Source organism: Clytia hemisphaerica, unplaced genomic scaffold, assembly GCF_902728285.1.
Source record: "Clytia hemisphaerica strain Z4C2 unplaced genomic scaffold, Clytia hemisphaerica genome assembly, whole genome shotgun sequence".
Lineage (NCBI taxonomy): Eukaryota > Metazoa > Cnidaria > Hydrozoa > Leptothecata > Clytiidae > Clytia > Clytia hemisphaerica.
The window spans coordinates 78,799-106,280 of record NW_027103635.1 but is presented as its reverse complement, the minus strand read 5'-3'; the positions used below and the strand labels follow the sequence as shown (position 1 = coordinate 106,280).

Genomic DNA, 27,482 nt, shown 5'->3' with positions numbered 1-27,482 from the left:
TTGGTTTAATAAAAAGGACAATAGAGACCAGGGGGGGTTTCCATCTAGGAGAAAATCGATTAAGAAATACAATAGTAATGACACGATTCCTTTTTTGAGTCATAAATTGATTTTCTCTAAGCTCTCTCATTATGGTTAAATTTTTTTCACGGAATGTGGTTTTTGTATATTCAACCGTTGATACATATCTACACCATACAAGTTCAAGCTGCGTAGTAAAGCTTGTTCGACAAAAATCATTTGCGTAGTAATCACCACCATCGAAATCATGTACGTATTTTTTACTCATTTGAACTGAATTTGAACTTTTCAAATCTTAATGGAACTTCTCCTCGTTACGTCCTTTGTCTTATGAGGTTCCCAAACCTACCTCTTGTAACAATGACAATATTGAGGGGAAGATCGATTGTGTTCGTAAAAGTGATTTAGAGCTTTTGTTTCGTTTATGTTATGAATTGTTATCGACAAAGGGAGTGTTAATCGATTCTTTTCTAAAGATGTAAACCCACCCTAGCTCATAAGTATTAAATCAATTAATTTAGGTAGTTATGGGCGCGTTCACACTGGAAGATTTCCTTAGTAAAACTGTAGTTATAAAACCTTTGATTTATGTTTTACAATAGAAGCGTGCATGCAACAAACAGTTAACTGCATTGCTTTGTCACTTTCATTTGATTTTTCTAAATTAAAAGTCACAAGCTCTTTTGTCTTAAAGGTAGGGTAGGATCAACCTTTAAAACAAAAGATTTTATCAAGGAAGCATAAACCATGCATAAACCAAGGTGCAATGAACAACATGGGCCCCGGCGAGTCATTTTGAGTGAAGGGGCCAACATTTTGGAAAAAAATGTCGCCCACCATGGTTAAGCGACGAAGAAAATTTTTCACTTTTTACACCCTCAAAACACCTTAAAACGATATCTAATTGGGAAGAATAATAGTTTTTGTGGTTTGATTTGGTCTCAAACCAGTTTAAAATAGTAACTTTTAAAAACGTATGACATTATCTACCCCCCTGGTTAACGGGGCCGACGAACAAAAAGCTTTGCGATGTCAAAACACGAATGAACTGAGGAAAAATATAGAAGCAGTGCAAAAAGGGTTGTTGATTGGTAATGACGAATGCAGTTACCCAGCTGGCACACAACGTTGTTTCAACGTTCATCTAACATTCACAACGTCCATATAACGTTAGATGAACGTTGAAACAACGTTGTGTGACAGCTGGGTATTGGGTACAACGATTACAACAAATATGTTTATGGATTTAAAGGGATGTATGAATATCAATATCAACCAATCACAGGCAATATCGGAACTCTCAATAAAAAAGAGGCCTTAAGCAAAATCAATAACATGTTATTATAATAGATCTCGTCAACATACAAAGAACAGTAAAAATCCAGTGTATTCATCCCTCATAAATCTCTTTGTTTAATTTTTATGGATTTAATTATGGAAACCTTCCAGTGTAAACGCGCCCTATGTGATCAAAAAAATATACAAAAGAAAATATAAGTGGAGGGAAATCAAAAAAGACGTGAGGGATTGATGTTAAAATTATGTAAATTACGGCTAATCAATTACAGTAATTAACAATTTTGGGATGGATTGGGATAGAAAACCAGCTTCTCTGATTACCCAAAGTGCTATTGAAAACAATTTGTTTTATCTAAGTTATATATACGGCCCGTCCTAAAAAATAGGCTTGTTTCTATATACTAGTGTCATGAAAATGGATTTACGCTTTTTTGCTTTTGAAAGATTGTTATTCAAACTTTCAGTGTGAAATGACAAATTTTCCACTATTTTGTTGCCTGGAAAATTCTCATCACAATGATACTTAATTGTTTCGAGAAAGTTTGGTCAAGCTTTGGGAAAAGCAGACTTAATTTCTTACTTTCTTTCATTCAGGCGTTTTATCTAATGATGCATTATATCATTAGAATTTCTAGGAAATTCTGAGCAAGAAAAATATAGTTATCTTTTGGTCTGAACGAAGTGTTCCCAAAATAAAAGCCCCTAATTTTACGCATAATTAGATTCAAAATAAAAGAATCACGTCACACCACGCTAATTATGTATAAGTAGTTTTCTTTATCAACAACAAAATAAATCCATTAACCAAAACAAACTCCCTTAAGGGCAAAGGACCTGGTATATGCCGAGCCATATTTCCATTGTTTTCAAAAAGCTGTTTATCTATAATTTACACTTCTCTACGCAAACGATTTATAAAATCATTCTTGAAGTTTTCAACAGAGGAGAATTCGAATTAGCCTGGATATCCAGGCTGTAAATTATTTCACAGTCTAGTTTTAGATATTTTATGTTCTGATTTACAGCCTGGTCTCCCTAGAGCGTTTTGCATTCTCATATGAGAATGCAGTCCGCTTGCTTGCGCTCACTTCGTTAAAGCCGTAAGGACCAATCTACACGGTGTTGAGCAATTCTAAAGCAAAAATAGGATAGCCCTCCAGTTGCTAGTGAAGATAGGGCTTTCTGTTACATGAAAACATGAAAAAGAAGAAAACAGAGGCAAGTTCATTTTCCAAGAAAACATGGTTGGTCATGATAATGCATGCAAACTTTTTTATGGACTTTGGTGTAATCTTTGGATGTTTTAAATAGTTTTAGATATTGGAAGACTGCTTTTTATTAATTTCTGTTTTGCTGCCCTGGGTTGACTAGGAAACATGGGTTTTCACTTTCATTCTCTAGGGAGACCAAGCTCTATAATTTAAGAACTTTGTATGTTGAGGTAAATTTTGTTTTTAAATATTTCCCGTTTTCCAAAAGGGAAATATTTATTAAAACGGGCTTTCTCCATAATTTCCCGTGTCAAAACGCCTTCCGTACGCCCTGACTGACGCCCGTTTTTAATTTCACAGCGAAAAATGCACCCAGTGAAGTATAAGTAATGTATCATGATTCGAGTCGACTGATAAACTATATATATAATATATGTTACAAGTTCCTCACGGATTCTCAAGCCCGGTTATAATAATAAAACTATTACATGTTAGTAGCAGACCCGACTGGCAATTGTTGTGTAGCAGGTTGAAACATGAGTTTTTGCTAGAAAGATGCAGTTTGTTTTCACCAAGTTAAATCTTTAAAATAAATCAAACTGTGTGGTTTTCTTTACTTCCAAACAACCTACCAATAGTTTTGGAACACTCCATAATAAAGGAAGATGGCTGTTCTTGTGGATTGACTTTCTGGTTACCCCATATAAACACGATGTGACATGAAAGTGAAGAGACATGATTTGTTGGTTATTGTTTGATTTCTTGACTTGTATATCTCATGGCAAATGGGATAGCAAATGACTTTTCATGTATTGATTGGCTCTACATATGATACCTCTAACTTTGAACACCTCCAGAATGTTGAAAAAAGCATTTTATGAGATAAGTTTCGATTGTAATTTTCATGGAAATTTTTAAGCGACAGATTTGACTTGGCGTCAGTTTTATTTGGTTGATAAATCTTTAGCTTCACCATGACAGTGGGATGATTTTCAATAAACTTTTGTTGTTATACACAGTCACTCTTACACATGATGACTCCAGCCATGATTGGTATCAGACAGTCACTCTTACACATGATGACTCCAGCCATGATTGGTATCAGACAGTCAGAATGTTGGAAAAAAAACATTTTACGAGAAATTGTTGATAGAAATTATATTGACTTATTTTTACAATTTTGGTGGTGTGGGTTTTGTTGGTTGATAATGTTTACACCGTGGGATCCTGTTACGGTATATTGATTGTTGTTTGTTGGAATACACCGTTTAACAGTCTCGCCATCTCCACCGTAGAGGCGGTAGGTAAAAATGCTCACTTTAGTACTGTGGCTGGAAGGTTAGAGAAATGTAAACATTGCCATTTTTTTTCCTTCCTTTAAAGAGAATGTTTTAGATGTTTGAACATGATATTAATGACAATTTTATGTATTTCTCCTGAACATTTCACAAAAATTCATCAAGAGGAAAAGAAGTTATGATTAAAAGGAGTTTTTTACCTACCATTTCTCTGCTGGGTTTTCTTATGAGAACTGGATGTTTACCTACCATTTTTTACGGGGGAGAGTGAAGTTTCTTGTAATATGCATGATACAGTAATTATGCATGGCTGTATCATTGTTATGCTGGAGTACATAATTATTCAATATGGCTGCCTCTTTAAAAAAAGGTCTACTGTTTACAAGCTATTTAAATGCTTTAAAACTTTGAGCCACATTTTTTTCTTTGTTGCTATTAAAGATAGATTTTTACTTTGTCGTAATGTAAATTTATTGTAAAGTTTTAGTTTTTGAGTTTAGTTCATCTGCAGAAGTATTTTTTCAGTAATCCTTAAATCTTGTGAATGAAGTAACATTTAACCAGACTTATTGCCCTCATTATATTCAATTCAATTCATGTATTTTTTTTAGGACTGATAAGTACATATTTTTAAACACCAAATCAAAGCAAACAACATGCCAGTTCTTTCTGGACAAATATATATACTTTATTATGTGTGCTTTTTTATATATGTCAATAATGACCTTCATTTTTAAGGAAATATTTAGTCGCAATTTTGCGATTCTTGTTTCTTAAATTTTGAGCTTGGATATCCAGGCTAAATTCGAATGAGCAAAGATGAAGTTCTGGAAAATCTTTCTACTCTTGGCTTTCATCGCAGCCATCAAGATTTTTTTTTTATTTAATTTTCTATTTTAATGACCAGCCGGGTCATTAATTTGAGGGCTATGCATGTTAGCCTCCACTGATATGCAAGTTACCCGATCTTACGGTATAGGTTTGGTTTCCATGTTACATTCACATTGTCAAATAACACTGCAAAAACGTTATCTGTCTGTAATTCATTATTTTATTACATTATTTCTGTTTTTATCTAGGCGAATATGAAATTTCTGATGAAGAATTTCCATTAGATAATGGTGAAGATTATGTAGAAGATATGGCTGTACATGGCTCTCAAGATGAAGGTACTCCCTATTACCCGCTTTTTTATAAGAGCGTGAGGCTTAAAATTGGCCAAAACCTAAGAACAAATTAAGAACAAATAATCATTTGCCTCAAATTTCAGAAATCACAAGGAATGATTTTAACAGATTTTAAACCCTTTAAGTTTTTAAGTAAAATAGAATAAGCGTATTAAGAACACTTTGGGAACATTTAAAATACTTTAGAACATCCAATACTGACTGATTCTTACTAAAAAAGCGTGTGTCTCAATTTTAAAAGATTCCTCTTGAAATCGATTCTCCAATTCCCCTTGAAATCGATTTAGAGAACGTCGACTGTATCCTGACCTCATTGATTGATAAAAACACAGTGAAGTCTCCAAATCGGAACCGCTCGGGGAACACAAATTTGTTCGAAAGGTTATAGGGTGAGGTTCGTAAGACATTACCGAGTTTATGTATTCGAGATAAATCGAGTGGGACAGTATAAAGCAAAGTTGACATGCCTCCAAAATCACTGTCCGCTTTGCTCGACGACGGTAAAAACACCAAAATACTGTCGTCTGTTTAAGTGAGCAAAAGCGATATAGAGCCGTACATCGAATATCGACTTTGTTTTGTATCGATTTCACTTACCGTCGCCCTCGATATCCTCCGATACATGAAATCGGTAGGGTGAGTTTCGTAAGACATTATTAGAGACAAGAAAACAGACATTTGGAGAGACAGACGAGGTTCGATAAAAGTGATTCTACTGTGATTATTTCTTTGCTTTTTGCTTTTAGTTGAAGACCCATTACATGGATGCCCCCGTCCTAGAAAGAACAAATGTTCAAAGAAAGTGTCACGAAAATGTAGACGTCGAGGAGCAAATATCCAGTGTGGTTTCTACAAAAAGTAAGCCTTTTTCCTCCTGAATTATAGAAATATGGTACTGGTCTTTGAGGTTGGGAACATTGCTTTGGCCCCTTCTTTAGGGAGTGGGGTAGTGGAATTTGAGAATGAGGATCGTTGTTTTTTACCACAACGACTCGAAAAATAGAATTTTTTTCAAACTACAAATTTTTGACTTTTCGAAAGAAAACAATATAATTTATATTGTATGAGTAGTTAAAATCTCGATTGAAATCTTATAATACTTTAATTTTTGATACAGGTGCAAAGTTTGTTCTCGAAGATTTTCACTATCCACGAAATGTCACGTGGCTGATAAATGCAGATTGAAAGCTCGCGTGATGCCGTGCAAAATCACTTACTCGGGCTGTGGAAGACCAAAGCGTTCCTCGTGCAAGAGAGCTGGCAATCGACGATATTGTCTCCTCCGCAGCAAATGTGTCAAAGCTTGCCGTAAGAGATGCAAATATGGGAGAAACGGCTGCAAAAGGAACGGCGTCTTTGTCAGACGTCTTAAGATTTGACTTAATGAAATAATCGACAATTTTTCAAAACATCATATACAGAACAACTTTTGTTTGAATAATTCATTTAGAATCTTGGTTTATTTGACTAATGTAACAAAATTTTTAAGAATATAAACGTTCAAGCGTTATAAAGTTATAAATGTTTTTAAATAAATTGAAGCCTTTCTAGTGGTTAAACATGATGTCAGTCAGAAAATAAGCCAATTAAACGACGATAATATTCTATTATAAAATTTTCATAACATTTGAACATGGGAGAAAAATTACTTGCAATATATCTTAGTGGAATGTTCTGGGAGTTGATATACGATATCTACCTTCCATTATTTCAAAAAAGCAATCTTTAAATTTTTGAGACTCGGAATTTTCTTTTCAACGCTGTATAGCTTATAACACTTGAATCGTCCATGAAAATGGCAGACAAAACAAGCTTTAGTTTTAGGCCATTTTTGGCAATGTTTAGCGGATTGTTCATTGGAGCATATCTGACTGGGTCTCCGATACTTGGGTGTCTTTAAATAAGGTCAAGTGGTAAACTTGAAGAGGGGAAAAAAGATCTTTAAGTTCTGAAAAAAGTTAAAATACCCAAAATTGCCAATATGAGTGTATGTATTTACTATTGTTTGAGCCTTTAAGATCTTCAAAAATACGAATGAATATTTAGATTTAGGCTGGCCTCATCGTGAAAAGTTTGCTCTTCGGAAAACTTGGCTAGTTCAGTTTTCCTAGTATCGTTTATTTTCATCTTTCTTTAAGGCCTTTTATACACGAGGATGGAATCATAAATTATAACAGATTTTTAAAAAGAAGAAAATTTTGTCTGCTTTGAAGTATATACAGCTTTTTTGATTAAAAGATGACGAGCAATATAAATCATCTTCTTGGTCCTAAGGGGGTACTAGTCTTGATTGAAAATGGTTGAAAAATTCTGAAAATTTTCAAATACTTATTTTCTGAATTTTTGAAGGGATGAATCTGAAACAATCCTGTCATTCTCATTAAATTTTTTATAGTACTGTAAATTTTATCTAAATTTTTTATCATAAAAAATGATCAAACAGACGTTGAGCATAACAGGAGACTTGAAAAACTCACGAAATTGACCAAAACCGACGTTAGACTTGGAGGAGAAGAAAAATTATCGTTTTAACAAATATTTCCTTCTCAAAGGAAATATTTAAAAATAAAGGAATGCCATTGTGGTCCATTCAGATGCACACAGTCGAGAAAAGTTGAAATGCGCCAAATTTTTTTCAAGTGCATAGTACTTTTTCAGGATGCAATCTTTTCTCCAAGCTGAAAAGATTGAAGCCATTAAGATGATCGCAGTGCAACCAATGAAGAGACGTGCCTTCAGGAAGCTAAACTTTTTGAGTTTATAGCTATATACTTTCACTTTATGGTGTTTCTGTATGACTGTTTGTGTACCTTAACCACCGTTAAATGCCTTCGCTAAGTTCCCTCCTAACTTGGAAAGCCAGAATTGGAGCCATTTCACCAAACTACTGGAACGTAAGTTATATAGGCTATCACAACTGCATGAAAATTTGAACGTGCGCATGTAAAGTTAAACGAATGTAAACAAACTTTTTTCAGGTTTTTGAAATAGATTTACCACACTGAAAAAATAGTGAAAGCACTCTAAGGGGCCCTCCCAGCGGTTTGCGTGATTGCGTGAATGGGCATTTTCGGTTGCGTGAATGCGTGAAAATTGAAAAAAAAAATGCGTGAATGCGTGAATTGAAAAAACTTGCGTGAACATGAAAATGTACTTTTTGATTGCGTGAATGCGTGAAATCTGGGCTATTTTGTGCGTGGAGTACGTGAATTTTCCCTTTTTTCCACCAATTATGAGCAGTTTTCCCGATTTTCCAATGTTTCCCCGATTTTTCCCGAAAAATTGGGTTATTGCGTGAAACTCGAGGAAAATCTGAGCGAATGCGTAAATTTCGAAAAGAAATTGCGTGATTGCGTGAATTAAGGGTCCGCTGGGGGGGGGGGCCTCCTCTAAGTGAGGTAAATCTATTTTGAAGACCAAAAGAAAAAGTTTGTTTACCTTGATTGACATTCAACATTCATTAAACCACGTTTGGATTCAACATATGCGTACATTCAACTTTTTTGTACTTTGCCGGTTGTTTTACTAAGTTAAGAAGGAGCTTCTTGAGTTACGACCATATGATGCTATTTAAAGCTCAAGAAGCTCTATAAACAATAAAGGTAGTTTTTAATAAAATAACAGAAAAAGATAATTTAGAGTTTAAACAAAAATATCAAATTTACATTTGAAAACTTGAGCAAATTTCTTTAAACATTCCGGAAAAATAATTGAAATCATTGCTGAAGTGAAATTCTGACTAAATTACAGTAGTTAGTATTCAGTTTCAAAGACAAGAAATAAAATTTGCAAAATTTGACATACAAAACACCTTTTCCAGTCAATGAATCAGCTCATCATTATAACCAGTCTGCCATTTTGTTTGTTTTGATTTGCACAAATAGCATTGTAATTTGTGTTAAAGCATGCACTTTTATAATTTGCATTTATAACACTCGCTTCAGCTATTCAATGCTAAATCAAAACTAATAAAATGTAATATGTAACAATGCTAATAGAAGAGACTAACTACGGAGATGGTTGTGCGACAAAACAAACAACAAAATTTCGAGATTCCAGTCCAATATCTATGCGTGAAACTATGAGTGCCTCCTTGTCGCTACGCTCCTGCGGGGGCAAAAATAGAAAAAACAGCCAATAGCCTCATCAAAGACTCCTGGGTACCCTGAGTATCAGAGGTTGATTTTTCAAAGAATATATTAACCTCTGAAGACCAATAATAGAAATTTTATCGCACATGTGTCAATCTAATCACTGTAGAAAGAATCAAAGATGAAGAGCAAATATTACCTTATTAATGTCTAGCAGACTGTATCAGTATGCAGTTTACTATTAACGAATTCCCCAGAAACCTCCAAATTTAATTGAAGTGAGTTTCTTTCGAAAGAAATCTTTTACATGATCCCCAAATGTAGAACAGTAATTACTAAACTATTAATTATGGAAATGTCACTTTAATTGAATCGAAATAATAGACAGATATTATGTTATGATTCTCTATCACTGACTTTTTTAAAAAGCATTGGTTGTATTTTTTAGTTGTGTTTTCAGCGACGGGAATAAAAATTTCAACTTTGAACTTCATCCAAAATCTTGGATGGTCGTCATGGATACTTTTGTCTGCGTTGATTGCGCGCTGAATAGAATCTAGATTGGTCGGCACAGCGTCGATATATGATTTCGACCTGTGCTTTTCACAGTACTCCCTGGGGCAAAAGTGATAATATTTATATTCTTCAGATTTTATGTATATAAAAATGTAATACTGATTTGATTGAATAATATTCAAAATATTTGTGGGTTTTCAAGGATAAATTGGGCTTTATTTCGTCAAACAAAAATCTTGGTCTTTATTTCTTCACTTAGTAATACTTTTTCAAGACGAAATCTTCTTCTTTTCAAACTATCTTAGAATATTTAATTGGCGCAGAAAAAAGGATATGTTTTTTTTTCGAGAAAGAAAATTACAACATTTTTTATTGTTATTGCTGGTCGTTGCACCCACAACCACTTCAAAATGCAGGAAAAAGGTAAGTTACCTTACAAAGTGTGAACAAGGAAGACTCAAAAATGAAAATTGCTCATTGACGAAAGTTTTTTTTAATAGTAGAGTCATACCAGAGCCAAACAATTGAAGTTTATTTTTCTGGTAAAATCTCAGTCTATAAGGCGATAAATTATTTCGTTCAAAGACAAAATAGTGTGCAAAGAGTTTTGATTTTTTTTCAGATTCCAGTGAATGATCATGGTATTCAACCAACCACCATAATCAGTGAAGGTATGTATTCCTGTTATTTTAAATGTCAAAACCTAAAATTTTCCACTTTTATTCGGGACACACAGTATACTTTAGGAGAAAAACCTTTCGCGAGCAAAAATTTTTTGTGATTTTTGCGAATTTTCGCGAAAGTAAAAGTCATTGAAAATTCTAAACAAGGATATTTGCAAAGGTTTATTCTCATTTTTATCGTACGATTCGCGAAAAGTTTATGATCGCTAAAAATATTTTTTCTTTAAATTCGCAAAAGTAAAATGTTGTCCATTTTACAATTTTTCGATCGCGAAAGTTATTTCTGCTTGCGAGAGTTTGTGCACCTAAAATAAATGCGATCTCTAATAAATTTTCCATGGGTTTTTTTTGAAAAAATTTTCATTTTCCAGGGGGTATCCACAAGAAATCTTTTTTGATTTGAAAAGGTTCGTTACCCCTGACAAGTGACACATTCTATTATCAAATTTTGCCTGAATAACTCCAGCAGCACACAACGCTGTTTTGATGTTTATCTAATGTTAACAACGTCCATAAAACGCGAGTTGAACGTGTTGAAACAACGTTGTGTGCCAGCTGGGGACCCTCCTCATGTACATAACACTTTCAATATATCTTTCAGCCAAAGAATTACAGAAGAACAATTTACTTCTTTTCATTCCCATTCTTTCCACTGAATGGAGTGTACAATTACAGTTCAAACTTCTTTCCGAGCATGCTGGTGGAAATTGGTGTAATCACTGCGTGAAAAGCTGTCTTCAGGAATTTTCCAAATTTGGAAAATGTCATATTTCCTGAAATTTCCATAAAAAAAAGTCGTATTTCCTGAATTTTCGAAATCTGACCTTTTAATTTACAAAAAGATCTGAAAGCTGATATTTTCGGATATTTCAAAATTCGAAATTTCACATTTTATGGTCTTCTAGAATTCAGGAAATGTGAGATTTCTAAGTCGTAAGAAACATTTAAAAGATGAACTTTCCAAGATTTCCAAAAAAAAAAAAGGTGACATTTCTCATAATTTCAAATGTCAAGATATCCGAAATTTTGCAATGTCAGAAAGACCATGAAAGATAACTTTCCCAAATTTTTCAAAATGTCATATTTCCTGAAGTTTTCACAAAAATAGTCGTATTTCCTGAATTTTCAAAATCTGACCTTTTAATTTACAAAAAGATCTGAAGGTTTATATTTTCACATCTTTCAAAATTCGAAATTTCACATTTTATAGCGCTTTTCAAAGTTCAGGAAATTTCAAATTTTTAGTCGCTAGAAAGACTAAAGATGAATTTTCAGAGATTCTTAAAAAGATTTTTCGCTATAAAGGGTTGAAATATTGAGGAAAATGCACACTGTATGACATGTAAAGGGTATGAATTTCACCAATTTTTCAGAGAAGTCCTAAGATCACAAAAATGGAAAAAGATTCTTTCAAATGTTGGTCACGACTCAGCAAATTTTGTGAAAAACGGTCGAAAATTCAAAGTTTTTCTAACAAAGAAGGTTGAATAAAATATATTCAAATAAAAAGTGTTTCTTTCCTGTTATTATTCCTTATATGGAAGTAATTGCTCTCCTTAAGACTTTATTTGAACTATCTTTGCTATGACGTAAATCGCATATTAGATTTGTTTATTATTTTCAACAAAAGAGAGCGAAAGAAAGAAAAATGTGGTTTATTATCTTAAATCAATAAACATAGTGTTGAGCCAATTATATGTGAGTATTTAATCATGTGACTTTTGAGCGAACATGTGAAAAATTTCGATTTTATTTTGTTATTTTTCTCGAAAGTTCTTTGTAAGATGAAGTTGTGTGTTGGTTATGAATTTTTAACTTGTAAAATTATATATTTTCTTATCATTTAATGTTTTGATTTTCTTTTCAGAAAAAACAATACTTGAAATGGAAACAAATTCAGTCACAAACAACGCAACCATGGAATCATTTTACTGTACCTTCAAGACTTTTAATTGAAGCCTTTGCTCGAAGAAATATTGTTGCAGTCGGTAAATTAAATTGAATTCTTTTGGATTTCCAATGGACAGAGTATTGATACATTACGCTTCAGAATGACAGACTTTACCATTCAGATCATTGGCTTGAAAACTTAATTAAAACTCATATCTCCTTCGCTCCAGACATAAACTTGTAGAATGGGTAAACTAAACATTCATCGGAAATCTCAGAAATCACAGTTTTAATGATACACTCAACAGATTATTATACACAAAATTTCAAATACTGTATGCAAGGTTCTAATAACTAGACTCGACAGGAATTTGATTGATGGTGAGATGGTGGATTTGATGGATTTTTTATACAATATCATAGCTTTTTTTATCTTTGTGCTTTGAAATGAAACATGTTAAATAAATATTTAATGTTATGTATTATTTGTTGGTTTGCCATTTTTTGTATCCTTGTAGCGTCAAGTTGGTAAAATGATTAGATTAACGAAGATTTTATGGTCATCTTTCCTCACATAGTAATTTGAAGCTTTTTAAAACCTATTAAAGACGACTTTTAATTATAAGGAATACCAGGAAATATGAAATTTCCAAGTTATGGGAATTTAGCAAATGTCACATATTGGCGTCTCCAAATTTGGAAAATTTGACATTTCCATTCCTCAAGAAATCCCCAAAAAGATGAATTTAAAACATGAAAAAGATCAAGAAAATTGACATTTCAAAGTCTGGGAATTTAGCGAATGTCACATAGTGGGGTTTCCAAATTTGGGAAATTTGACATTTCCATTCCTCAAGAAATCCCAAAAAAGATGAATTTTAAAACATAAAAAAAGATCAGGAAATTTGACATTTAAAAGTCTGGGAATTTAGCGAATGTCACATAGTGGCGTTTCCAAATTTTGAGAATTTGACATTTCCATACCTTCGGAAATACCAAAAAAAGTGAGATTTCCAGACATTTTTAGGTATTTTTTGGTATTTCCAATGAACTGGAAATTTCGGTTTTCACCCAGTGAATATTATGCATGTTACAAAGGGACAGGATAGGGATGTCTAAGGAGATCGGGTACCAGCCGTTTTCTTTAATAAGGTAAGCTTTTCTATTAACATTTTGGTATACTTAAATACTTATACCTTATTAATATAAATGGAACTAGCTATATGCGTAACGTCGCACGCTGCGTGTCCCAATCCAGCAAATCACTATACATATAAAAAACTCTAAAGAAAGAAAGGTAGCTGCCAAAATAATGATACGATTTTCATTTTATGAAAGAGATAGAGGAGAAAAAAGACAACATTGCATTGCAATTTTTAACCAAAATTAAGTAAATAGCTTAGAAGAATTATTTTTTAGATCTTTTTAGCCGTCTTTTCTTGCCATCGTGGCTGGACATTCGAGAGCGACTTTGAAAAACTTTGATAGGTAGCCGCTATTGTAAACAGAACGTTATAAAGATTGTTTGAATGAGAATTCTTCAACAGCAAAAATTATATTTGGGAATAAGAAGGTTGATTTTAACCCATCCAGCTCCGATGTTCATGTATAGAAAATAATATATGAATTTATTTACGGTTTCGGATAAAATGTCGATTTTGGTTTTAATTTGCGTTCCGAAAATTAAAGATCAGAAGCGTGCAATTCAAAAGGGTGTTCTGAGTGATGCTATTCACACGTCGGCAAGCTCTCAACTAGTAACTTCTTGCAAACTCTAGCAAAAGTTAATTGAAAAACAAACCCATCCAACACCAATGATGAACAGGGAAGGAACAATATGTAAGGAACAGACAGTGTCCATGATAGAAGAAAGACATCCATACATAAGAAAGACCACAAGGGCAAAAGTTAAGTATATGGGTTTGTTTTGATCTTACAGGGGATCAGATATTACTCTTCGTTTCTAGCTGGGCTTAGATTCATCGAACCTGCTAAAACACATTAAGTTTTCTTTCTTTGAGAAGTTTTAAAATGAGATACTGTATCGAAATGTCCTTTTAAAATGGTCATCATAAAGGCTGTAGTTTGCAAACAGAGGAGATGTGTGAAGACGTCTTTATTTTTGGTGATAGGTAAGCTGATTTCTCAAGAACTTTGAGAGTAGACTGCACTCTCAAAATCCTTTTGACATCAAAATTTAATTTGTTAAGCTAGATCTCGTTCTTTTTGTTCACTGTTCTTAAAACTGTACGGTTAGATGTCCCAGACATGTGCACTTTTCAAAATCGAATTATTGTTCGGAATTTTCCTATCAAAATGCTTAAAATAATACATTTCGAGCCAGAAAGACATGATTTCGTATGTGATTTAAAAGGAATAACTACTGCCACTTGAAGAAATATGTAGACATAAAATGTGGGTCTGATTCTTTTTCGGCGGATAAAATCATCAACCTCTTACTTTTATAGTTTGATAATTTCCTTTATAAGTTCTCAAAAAAAAAAAAAAAAAAAAAAATTGAACTAACATAATTTTAAAGAAAATGACAAAACGGCAGGTCAGATTGGAATATATCCTTGCTTGTAGAATATCGGGGATAAAATGACTTTCGGACATATGCAATATTCATACTATGTAAAAATAATGATGATAATAACAACAAAAACACCCCTGTCTCAGTGACCCGGTGGCATGATTTCAGTACATGATTTTTTTCAGTACATGGTTTCAGTACATGATTTTTTCCTACGTCACTGCAGTAATCAAATTTTTATTGTACTCATTTGTGAATTGAGATATAAATTGAATAAAAACAGCGACAATAAAAAACAGTTCTTGAATTCCCAAGCCATTTAGGATGATTACAAATGAGTGCAATAAAAATTTGATTACTGCAGTGACGTAGGAAAAAATCATGTACTGAAACCATGTACTGAAAAAAATCATGTACTGAAATCATGCCACCGGGGCACTGAGACAGGGGTGTACAAAATAAAATAGACGAGAATCGATTTACTACTGTCAGCTCATATTTACGGATTGTCAGCAAATAAATATTGAAAACATTTGATACTTTTTTATAAGATTGATATCTGAAAGATTTGAACCAGAACTATGACTTGTTATTTAACTTAATGACTAAATGACGCATAAATTGATCTTCAGATTAATAACTAAGCAATAAAAATGTAACCCCATGTTGAATCTTCGACACTAATTCATATAACCCTGTTAAAAGTTTGTCTTGGAGATGGCTAAGTGCAAATTTCGAGGTAGATCTTGTACATAATTCCTTTATCTGTTTTCACCGATGTTTGCGATCTGTTGTCATTGTCATTTTGTGAATCTCGAATGTGGACATTTTATTGGCAAAAACTATATATTTCTAGCCAAACACTGATATACGAAGAAAACTAATAATTTTCATTGAGAATTATAGAGTACCTCCTAAGTGGGATTTGGCACTGCTTCCCAGTATTCGTCAGACGAAAGGCTTACGCGCGACCTTTTTATATGAAGAATGCTATATTTTTACAAAAAAAAAAAAAAAAAAAATCTTTGATTTGACTGGCCCATCTTCCGATGAAGTCATTACATATAACAGGAGTAAATCATAAAATTATATGGTATCATTTGAAAAACGATTAGATGGAACGAAATCAAGGATCGAAGTAGATGCTTACGTCAAATAAGTAGAACGACAAAATGCGTTCCAGATAGAACGATTACTGTATTAAAGATATAATGATTTCAGGCAATTCAATTTCTCAATGTTATTCTTTTTATGTTGCTTTAAAGAAAATATACGAAAATAAATTTAGATAACATGTAATGCGCACCAAAGTACAGTAACGGTGAATTCAATAAAATGAAATAGTAGTGTTGATTTATTTGATAACGGAAAATTATTTAAAACAGAAAAACATTTCACATCTTAAAGCTATTTCAAATGCAAATACTCTTGAAAGAGGCAGGAAGGGTAGAAGTCGAGGGCAGAGATGAAGAAGGGGCAAAAGTCGAGGGCAGGGATGAAGAAGGGGCAGAAGTCGAGGGCAGAGATGAAGAAGGGGCAGAAGTTGAGGATAGGGATGAAGAAGGGGCAGAAGTTGAGGACAGGGATGAACAAGGGGCAGAAATCGAGGACAGGGATGAAGAAGGGGCAGAAGTTGAGGACAGGGATGAACAAGGGGCAGAAGTCGAGGACAGGGATGAAGAAGGTGCAGAAGTTGAGGATAGGGATGAAGAAGGGGCAGAAGTTGAGACCAGAGACAAAAAAAAAAAAAAAGAAAAAAAAAAAGGCAGAAGTCGAGGGCGGAAGAAGAAGGAGTAGGGGTCGGCGTCAGAAGGAAGAGGAGATAGAAGTAGGTTACTGTCATAGATACAGCTTAAAGCCAACATTCAGCCCATCTCTCGCTTATTCTGAAGGGCAAAAAGAAAATGTTTGAAATATTCTTCCAACGTATAGACAATGCTACACCTGTTGCTTTTATTTTCAGGAGATTGGATGAGAAAAGTCGTGGGGCAAACCCCGGGGGGGGTACTAGGTTTGCGAGGTGACGGGTATGTCCGAGCCAAAAATCGAAAATCGACCCTTTGAGAGACAAAATTTTGGTGATTTTGGGACCCTTTGAGAGACTTTTTCCTAAATTTTGGTCCATTTTTTCCAAATTTTGGTTTGATTTTCACCAAATTTTGGTCAAAATTCTTGGAAATTGTGACCCTTTGAGAGAGAAATTTTTGATTTTTGTGATTTTGGGACCCTTTCAGAGACTAACTTTTGAATTTGTACCCCTTTGAGAGACTTTTGAGGAATGAGAAAAGGTACCCTTATGGCTCGCACATACCCGGCACCCATTTTGCCTAAGTACCCCCCCCCCCCGGGGGGCAAACAATCGGACGAGCCCAGCAAATTGAAAACGACAGAGTTGGTATGTGTCCTAATTTCGAGATCAAGTCAAACAATGGCCGATTCAATGCCAAACCATGCGTTAATTCCGATTATAACAGACGCGAAAATTATCTGATAAGATGAATGAAAACGCAATATGCTGACCGAAGGAGGACAAAGACAAAGGAAGCAAAGGTCGCATGTAATCTGATTATAGTTGATGATAACGTTACGTATATATTTTACTAGATCATCAGGGTAGATCCCCTTCCACACATGCTCTTAGTGTACAGGCTTGGACCCGACTATTACTATTAGAATAAGTGTGAAACCTGTCTCGTAAAATTTGTGTGTCTTTTTCTTCCTATCCTTTTTGAGGGGGGGGTGAGTGTCTCATTTTGGAGAAATAGTAAATAAATAAAGTTATTTTCGGTTCGAAGATAAGAAAATAAATGAATTTATTTACGGTTTCGGATAAAATGTCGATTTTGGTTTTAATTTGCGTTCCGAAAATTAAAGATCAGAAGCGTGCAATTCAAAAGGGTGTTCTGAGTGATGCTATTCACACGTCGGCAAGCTCTCAACTAGTAACTTCTAGCAACTTCGCCACAGTTCCATTAGCTATTAGTTACTTCCCTTAGTAATTTATGTAGATTTTAAGTAGACGATGATATATTATCATACATAAATAATTGTGAAGGAGTACATATACGGTGTGAAGGAGTACATATACGGTGCGAGGGAGTACATTATACGGTGCGAGGGAGTACATTATACGGTGCGAGGGAGCACATATACGGTGCGAGGGAGCACAAGACAAAAACTATTAAATCATTGTGTATACTTTTATAAAATAAAGGTAAGTGGACAGTTAGAAGAGGATGAGGGTATCTGACTATGAAGCATAACTCGAATTTTCAATTCCTTACGGTTTCTTCCAAACAGCTCAGTTTTCAGAGGCAGTCTGGGCACCCAATTTTGACCACCGGGGTTTGGAAGTTTTTGTCCGGGGGATGTCGAAATTTCAGTTGATGATAACCTTGTGAGAATCGAAGTGTAAATGGAAGGAATGTGTTTGTGATAATAAATACGTGACATGAGTAACGTATAATGGTATGCAAAGGATAAGAACGGGTGTATTTTTAAGCGTGTGAAGTTGATTTTTATGTAAAGATGAGTAGCTAATATTTCTATTATATTTAGTATTTGGTAAGGAAAATAAATGTATTTATTTTGAGAGGCTTGGACCCGACTATTACTATTAGAATAAGTGTGAAACCTGTCTCGTAAAATTTGTGTGTCTTTTTCTTCCTATCCTTTTTGAGGGGGGGGGTGAGTGTCTCATTTTGGAGAAATAGTAAATAAATAAAGTTATTTTCGGTTCGAAGATAAGAAAATAAGTTAGCGTCTCAAAGTTAGTTTAGTGGTAGGAAATCTGCAAAAAGTGCGAAAAGACGATGGTTGAACGCCCTGAAGAAGAGGTTTTGGATAGCTTCGTTAGATTTTCGAAAATTTTTCACAAAATGCTTTAAACAAACACGTTTTAGCGTATTAATACAAAGAGATAGAAAATAGAGGAGGTTGCACGCAACTGTTTTAAAGCCAGGCGACTCTTGTTTTCTATTCAATTTCCTTTGTTTTGCAACAAAGAAAAATCGCCTTTGACGCGAGCTGTGTTATGCCGCCAATCGAGAAGGAAGCAAACATGGCGGGTCGAAGCGGTGATTTTTCTGCTGTTATTTTTGTTATGTCTATTCGAGTTATGACTAAAACAACGTCTACAGCAAGTACTACATTGTTTAAAACATCTCAAATGCTTTTGGATATATTTATTTCAACCAATCAAATGATTTGTTTACGTTTTGACCAAGGATACAGTGAAATTATCATCGAAGAAAGATGGCCTGTCTTGTTGAGTAGCTAACAGCACCTACTGATGGAAATCACTCGAAATCGAAAAGATGGACATTTTTTCTCAAATAGGGAATAATTTTCCTTGGTAGAGGATGCCTTGAGGTATGTATATCTGAAGTTTCTAGTGTGGTCTGGCTCTTTTCACTGTGGTCTGGCTCTTTGAGTTCAGCCCATAGACCTTTTTTCAAAGAGGTCACCCTGTTGAATAATTATGTAGTCCAGCAGAAAAACAATGATAAAACCATGCATAATTATTACAATATACATGATACAGTAATTATGCATGGCTCTATCATTGTTTTTATGGCTGGACTACATAATTATTCAACAGGACGTCCTCTTTGAAAAAAGGTCTATTTTTCATGTACTCAACTCGACTGACTAGGTTCAGGTTCTTGTTGTCTTTCACTCTGGCAGTGAATTTCGAAAGGTTTGCTTCTTGATTTGTTTTTTTTATTACTGAAGGAAGAGATGGAAGTCTTCTTCTTCTTGAAAGAATTTGAATTTCATCGAACAAACCTACCCTACCTTGGCTTAGTAAAAACGTAGTGTAGATTATTATGCGACCGGTGCATGATAAGCCAATTCATCATAAAAAGTAAGACCGTAGAAAACTTAAAGAGGCAACTTCTTTTGATGCTTTCAATGCTTTGAGAGTTGATGTTATATTAATGATTCTGTTAATTTTCATCCTGAGAAAATCTGTGAAAAGTGTAGAGTTGTTTGTACGAAGTTTGAATCAGCGTTGAAAGGCACCCAGAAGCACCCAAGCTGAAAAAGTAGGAAGAAATAGAAAGTCAAGCATAACTCAACTCAGCGTGTTAAAGCAACACCAGGTATTGATACTGGTGGTTTCGCAGATTTTGTTGATGGAGAGAAAATTTCACGATATTAAAGAGACCGTGTGGCTTGTCTAATTATTGATGCTGAAGACTTTATATTTCGTTATTGGGTGAAACAGGGGGGGGCAAGCAGTTAGTACAAGAAATCATCCGGACTAACTGATTTTTGACGATTTTTTTTTTGACCACCACCATTGACAGTTAGTACACTTGTACTAACTGTTTTTGAATTCTATTTTTTGGGTACCACCCCCTAAAATCGGCTCCTAGGCAAAATAATGGGGGTTTAATGAAAAAACAGGTAACAACGGGCAGGATAATCCGTATTAGACATTGAAAAAGGGTCTGTCAACCAGGATTTCTATAGCGAAAACGAAAACGGATTATATAAACATCAACGAAAGTTTTTGTAGGTAGGCAATAGCAACCGGTTCAAATAAATAAACGCGCGGGAAAACGGGGAAAACAAACCAATCGTAGGGGTTCTTTTGCTGCAATATGAGGATTTAGTGCGAAAACGGAGCGATCTGAGGAAACACGAGATTTTGGTGTCATGTAGTCATACTCGAAACACTGAATTTTCAAAAAAGTTTAGCCATATAGGGCAATTTAGTATATATCGCGCGCACATTTTACCAAACGAGATAAACATCAACGATTTTAAAAGAATGGCACGACACAGAAAAACAGAAGCAAAATTAGAGCTAACCAAGAACAGATTTCAAACAAAAAAGCGCATATTAAGCCTTTGGAAAGAAGATCTGGTAGTCAGAGCTTCCTAGGAAATGCAGTTAGTACTGGTTAGTACAGTTTTTTTTCTTGAACTTTTCTCAGACACCACCCCTTTGGCAGTTAGTACACATCTGTACTAACTGCTTTTTAACATTTTGAAAGATTGACCACCACCCCAAAAACAGGCATGATGTCTGAAATTGACCAAGTGACCCCCCCCCTGGGTGAAATAAATGAGGAAATCTGTACGTTGGAAAGGCAATGTTATGAGGAGGGCCAACAAGCAAGACAATCGGCCTCACATGTTTTAGCTTTTATTGTACTACTTACGAGGTATCTACACTGGATTTACTTTTGTTTTTGTTTTTTCCCTACTACTGCATCTGCTTCAAGTGATGAATTATATTTCCTGTAGTCTGGGAGCTGTTAAAGTGTTGGAATTATATTGAGTTTGAAGGTCAGGTGTTTGGTTTCTGATGGAGCATTGTACAAACCGTTCATTTTATAAAACTCAAAGAATAAGGTAGATAAAGTCCATTTCTTCAGTATTAATCTGATGTGCTTTGGATAGAAAGCTCTATTTCATTTGTGAGTACAAAACAATTTTGAAAACTCTCAAATGAGAGTCAAATGAGAATCAATGGTTTGTCTATTATTTCCAGAGGATATATACCTTCGATATTATTAATGATGATTTGTTTGAAATAGTATTATCACTACCAGGTGTTGAAATTCAAAAAAAGGATTGAAATTGTAAGGTCTCCTTTCCTTTTAGCTGGACAAACACTCGATCAGTTGGATCCGTGTGGTACAACTCTGGGAGTTCGAGAATACCATAATCCCAGGGCTTTACATGATCAAATTAAGATGAGAACACATCGACTAAATAGGATGACATTTAAACTTGCAGCTCAGGTAACTTCCATATTAACTCAAAAATTTTGCTTATGAACATTACTAAGCATACAATTATACAACAGTTATCATTTTTTATATTTTTCCTTCTTATTTTTGACCATGCTAGGTGAAGTCTGAGAATTAGGTCTGTCTGAAATAAAATGGCTTTTTATGACAATAAAAATCCCATGATATGATGTATTCAGTTGTTGTCCATGACATTGAAATAATTTAGTCTATAGCTACAAGTCTGCTTGTTCTTAGTCTGATTTTAGTTTGATGACTAGCTTGATATAAACAGAAATTTTAAATAATTTTTCTAGACAGTACATAAAAACAAAAGACAAACGTTTCGTCATTTTTATCCTATATTCTTCAATGGGATTAGTTTTTGTAGGTATTCTCACCACCTGCTAGTTCCCTTTAAGGGGAGGGTTAGGTGTTACTATTATCCAGATAATTCTACTCCATATTATACAATATGTGAAATAAAATCTCATGATTTTAAAAGGGCATTTTTTATTTGATAAGAGATAATGTTGACAGTTTACTTGTGTGTTGTGACCAAATTATAAATTTTTATCATTTTAGTGGCTGACGAATACATTTTTGAAAGGTGGGAAAACAGAGGCACTTTCCACACCTGGCTTGCTAAAGAGGAAAGAAAAAAGGAGACTGTACCTGGCTATTCAAACTGTTGAAGGGCTGCAAACTACAGGTTTGTAATGATTTTGCCTTCAATTTTTTTTTAGTTTGAAATAGTACAATGTTAATTTTTAAGCAATCAATGTTTCTGTGAGTGCTCCTGGCTTTGCATGTTCTGGAGTTTTTTTTTTCAAAATAGAAAACCAACACTTTCTCCATCTTTTATTCTTTCATTCAGACTTTTTTCACTTTTCATCTTTAGTCAAGACATTCACTTCATTGATGCAAGAGCTGCTTGTCGAATATCCTGGATTTTACACTTTGGGTGGTCGTCTTAGTCAGCCAACCTCAACCCCAACTTATGGGCAGGTCGTTCTGATTTTTCTATTGTTAAATTATTGTTATTCAATTGTTTTGTTAGATTTTAGCTGGATTTGATTTGGATTTCCAAATGTTTTTTGTGAAGTTTCAAACAAAAATTAATTAAGCAGAAAAAGTAAATACACATACATACAGACAGAAAGGATACCTCTTACCTTCACACTTGTGACAGTCTGTGACATGAGGTGAAAAATTTGAAGTTTATAATCTCTTAAAGTTTTTGATCATCTTATATCTGCATATCTTCTCTTTTCTCTCCAAACTAGTCCAAACTGATCTAAAATTATCAATCTCAATACATTTGTTAGTAGATATTTATCTTTTGATGATAGTTTATTATATGATTAAAATATATTATGATTTTTGTAGAAAAATATACATTTTTTAGCTCATAAAAAAGCTAAAATGGACAACTGGTGCTAGATTTCTCCCTATACTTAGCTTACCTTATTTGCAGCTATATAGACTCTCATTGAAGTAAACCTTTCTTTAGAACGTGAGAAAGTGAACAGTATATTTCAAGAGAGCTAATATCTAAGAATAAATTTCCAAAAGACTCGAGCTGTCAAAGAAAACAGTAGCCATTTTTTACCATTTTTTTGATTTGTCTCTCTGCTCGTTCTACTTTCGTTTTCAAACACCTTTTTACGGCGTCGATAGTATCTTTTTGAATGAAACACCGATTGTCTCAATTTAGTCGGTTCCGTAAACTTTTCCCTCTTTTTTTCTTCCCTCATTAATTATTCATGATCATAACTAACATAGTATAATAGAAAGAGAAACGTGCAACCTCCTCTATTTTCTATCTCTTTGATTAATATATAGATTCGCACCCTCAACAAAATTAAGTTTTATTACGATTATCTTATTTTCTCTCAAGCATTAATTTTTAGACAAAAGAGAAGCAATTCAACCTAATAAGCAGGCCAGTGAGATTTTAAGCTCGATTATTTTAAAGAGAATTGCCGTATGGAACAAAAGAAAATAGTCAAAGATCAAAGAAACTTATCGTTAACTTCGATTGAAATTGATAGCAAGTTGTGGGGCCTAAGTTTGTTGATATAAATGACGGGTTTCTAAATCACGGCACCATTTTCAACTTTCTCCCAACCTGCCCAACTCGAAAAAAAGAAGAAGAAACCGGCAGCATCACGATGGAGCGCGTGACGTCACCCGCGCGGCAAATTATACGCTTGTGATTTGTTCATTATATGAGGGCGGTGTGCGTTTTTTTGACAGGCGCCCTTTAATTCTCCAATTGGCGTCAGTCATTTTGAAGTAAAACAAAAAAATTTAAAAATGGCACACTTAAAGTGAATTTTCATTTGTTATGGTCTCCTGGCCAAACTTAATGTTAACTTAACTAGGTATCTTTTCTGCTCGTCAAATTAGTTATCACCTTAATTAAGGTACTTTTATAAGAAATTCTCTATCCTTATATACTCTTGACAGACTTTATTTTTCATATAATCGCATAAACTCAAAAAACCAGTTGTTCAACACTCAAGCAGAAACTTTTCGGTTTTACGCCGTCTTTAGTGCTTTAGATAGCACGATCAAAAGAGCGAAAAACTTTTAAATTCTAAATAAAGTGAACAAAAAATATGAAAATGTGTTGTCTTTTTTTGGTGGTTTTTATCCTTTTTGAGTGATTTTAGGCCAAAAAAAGAGAATTTTAGAAGGAAAAAAAGATTTTTGCAATTTTGCTTTAACCCTTTAAGTGCCATAAGTCTTTTTTTCTAAGTTTTTTAAAGAAAATGGCTAGTTCAAGAGGAGAGCTTCGCCCCCTACTCTCAGGTACCTAATAGCCGCCCCCCCCCGCTAATTAATTTTCCACCCATGACATTCTTATTCCAGCCTCCCGCTTATTAATTTTTGAGAAAATGTTTTTGAAAGTTCCCTCTTTTGTCCTAATTCTGCAGTATTAGCCTTCTTTTTAAACATTTTCCACCCAGAACATTTTTATTCCAACTCCCTTGATTTTTCATTGGGCTATTAGGTACCCGAGAGTAATACATATACACGTTTTTTTTTTATAAGAACATCAAAAATTTTCGAAGCCTTCGGATGTTCTTAGTATTTTGGATTTTAAGCCTAAAAATGTTCTTAAAACGTTCTTATTTTCAGAATTTTTTGAGCATTTTGATGAAATTTCTTAAGAAAATGCATGTTTTTAAGTCTCCAAAGCATTAGAATGTTCTTAGAATGTTCTTAAATTTTTGGGCCTCGAAGCCTTATGTTCTTATATAGTTTGTTCTTATAAAAAAAAAACGTGTAGCCTATGTCAAATACACTTGACATGGCCACGGAAAGGGTTGAATTTCAAACATAATATTGTCTTTTTTTTTCAATTTCAGTCCAATATGAAACTTTCAATATATTCAGCTGTGAATGGCACTATAAGTTATAATCTTGAACATACGATCCAATATAACACAGAATACAATGTGGAAATTTACCAACGTTACAAAAGTGGAGGTGTTTACAAATATTCCATACTTCTCAATGGGGAAGAAATCCACTCAACCGTTAATACACAAGCTCAACAATTTTATGGCATGGAAGTTTACATTTCCGATCCTTGGTATAACGCATGCAATGGTTTGGTTAAAAATGTCAAGATCACTAACTTTCTATAATTTCATATTTTGACAGACTGAAGCGCATGTTGTAGTAATTTAAAGGTATATATTTTTGCGGGGATTTTAATTTTGGCGGATTGGTGAAAAACATTTGATTTAGTGCTTGCTGGATTTAATCGTTTTTCAAGACTTAAAACAGAGTTTGGATAATTGGCTCTGTCAAAAAATTTGTTGAGCGTTTTGAAGATTAAACTTTTGTTTTGGGTTCCTTGACACTTTTAACAAAAAACTTTCTTTACAAGTTGTTTGGTAATTTATCCTGTCAAGAGTAATTAAGAATTTAGTTACAAAAATCAGGCAGAAAATTATATTTTATACATGGCAAATATCAAAAATTTACTATGGTCAGAGCCCTTACATCTGCCGAGATTTCCTTATTCATTATGCCGGAGAATGTTATCTAAAACTTTGAATTGTTGAAAAGTAACGAAGAGAAATAGAAATGAAGAAAATTATTTTCGAATGACTGGTTGAAAAACCATGACATCAGATTTTTTTTAAACATTTTTTCAACGGTGTATAGCTTTTTAATATATGAGTAAATACGTGATAAAAAACTGTTGAAAAACACCATTTTAATTCCTTATTGAAAGCAATTGTAAGTTAAATTTCAGTTATTTTTATTGATCTTTCAAGTAGATTCCTTTAGGAAGTAAGAATCATCAGTAGCCAACCATCTTAACCTGATAACAGCTGTTCATAATTTTCTTACGCGCACGGTAAAACTCTGAAGGCACTTGAAAATTAAACATCTGAGGAAAATAGTCCTCCCGTGGAAAATTCTACAACAAGAATCTTGTTGTGCGCCGGAAAGTCAAAAACTGATACGGCGCCCTATTCATAAACACAATTACGCAACTTTGTTGTCATTCCTAATCCTTTTAGATGAATGCGATCCTTACCATAAAGATTCCTTTTTTGAGGGGTAGACCTCTCTTGGCTTAATGACCAATTAAGCAAAAAAGGCAGCATAAATAGATTGGCTGCCATAAAAGTAGCAGAATGTGTAGTGGGATTCTTTTGTAAAAAATTGGTCATATGGGAAAAGTGTTTTCTCTCCTGATAGAGTTGAAAAGCAAACTTTCATCTGTATTGATTTGATACAAAAGACGAGGAATCTTGTCACAGAAAATGTTCATTAGAAGGCTGTAATTCTAAATCCCTTGATATGCGAGTTGATGATTTTTAATAAAGTTTTCTTCAAATTCAAAGGGTTGTAAACGCTTTGACAACTGTTTTGGGAGTCAGTAATGCTTTCCTATCAATTTTCTTTGTTTACAGCTAATCGATTTTCGCCAGACAGTCTCAGTGAAAAACCACCCTACACCATACAAGTTCAAGCTGCATAGTAAAGCTTGATCAAAATAGTTATTTGTGTATTTGTCACCACCATCGAAATCATGTACGTATTTTTTACTCATTTGAAATGAATTGGAACTTTTCAAATCTTAATGGAACTTCTCCTCGTTACGTCCTTTGTCTTATGAGGTTCCCAAACCTACCTCTTGTAACAATGACAATATTGAGGGGAAGATCGATTGTGTTCGTAAAAGTGATTTAGAGCTTTTGTTTCGTTTATGTTATGAATTGTTATCGACAAAGGGAGTGTTAATCGATTCTTTCCTAAAGATGTAAACCCACCCTAGCTCATAAGTATTAAATCAATTAATTTAGGTAGTTATGGGCGCGTTCACACTGGAAGATTTCCTTAGTAAAACTGTAGTTATAAAACCTTTGATTTATGTTTTACAATAGAAGCGTGCATGCAACAAACAGTTAACTGCATTGCTTTGTCACTTTCATTTGATTTTTCTAAATTAAAAGTCACAAGCTCCATTGTCTTAAAGGTAGGGTAGGATCAACCTTTAAAACAAAAGATTTTATCAAGGAAGCATAAACCATGCATAAACCAAGGTGCAATGAACAACATGGGCCCCGGCGAGCCATTTTGAGTAAAGGGGCCAACATTTTGGAAAAAAATGTCGCCCACCATGGTTAAGCGACGAAGAAAATTTTTCACTTTTTACACCCTCAAAACACCTTAAAACGATATCTAATTGGGAAGAATAATAGTTTTTGTGGTTTGATTTGGTCTCAAACCAGTTTAAAATAGTAACTTTTAAAAACGTATGACATTATCTACCCCCCTGGTTAACGGGGCCGACGAACAAAAAGCTTTGCGATGTCAAAACACGAATGAACTGAGGAAAAATATAGAAGCAGTGCAAAAAGGGTTGTTGATTTGTAATGACGAATGCAGTTACCCAGCTGGCACACAACGTTGTTTCAACGTTCATCTAACATTCACAACGTCCATATAAAGTTAGATGAACGTTGAAACAACG

At 34.1% G+C, this 27,482-nt stretch overlaps 3 long non-coding RNA genes across 4 annotated transcripts; all 3 read left to right on the top strand.

Moving 5' to 3' along the window:
• Positions 1 to 200: 200 nt before the first annotated feature.
• On the top strand, positions 201 to 6,461 carry LOC136802714 (uncharacterized). Its single transcript, XR_010846043.1, has 4 exons — positions 201 to 270; positions 4,909 to 4,998; positions 5,763 to 5,874; positions 6,134 to 6,461. It is a non-coding gene; the product is annotated as an uncharacterized lncRNA (long non-coding RNA).
• Positions 6,462 to 9,914: 3,453 nt separating this feature from the next.
• LOC136802720 (uncharacterized) lies at positions 9,915 to 11,017 on the top strand. Its single transcript, XR_010846048.1, has 3 exons — positions 9,915 to 10,046; positions 10,246 to 10,294; positions 10,908 to 11,017. It is a non-coding gene; the product is annotated as an uncharacterized lncRNA (long non-coding RNA).
• Positions 11,018 to 18,728: 7,711 nt separating this feature from the next.
• On the top strand, positions 18,729 to 23,302 carry LOC136802712 (uncharacterized). 2 transcript variants are annotated; one of them, XR_010846041.1, is made up of 4 exons: positions 18,729 to 19,100; positions 21,348 to 21,487; positions 22,061 to 22,187; positions 22,377 to 23,301. It is a non-coding gene; the product is annotated as an uncharacterized lncRNA (long non-coding RNA). The 2 variants fall into 2 exon arrangements; XR_010846042.1 differs by lacking the exon at positions 18,729 to 19,100 and adding an exon at positions 20,823 to 20,905 and having other exon boundaries at positions 22,377 to 23,302.
• Positions 23,303 to 27,482: the final 4,180 nt, after the last annotated feature.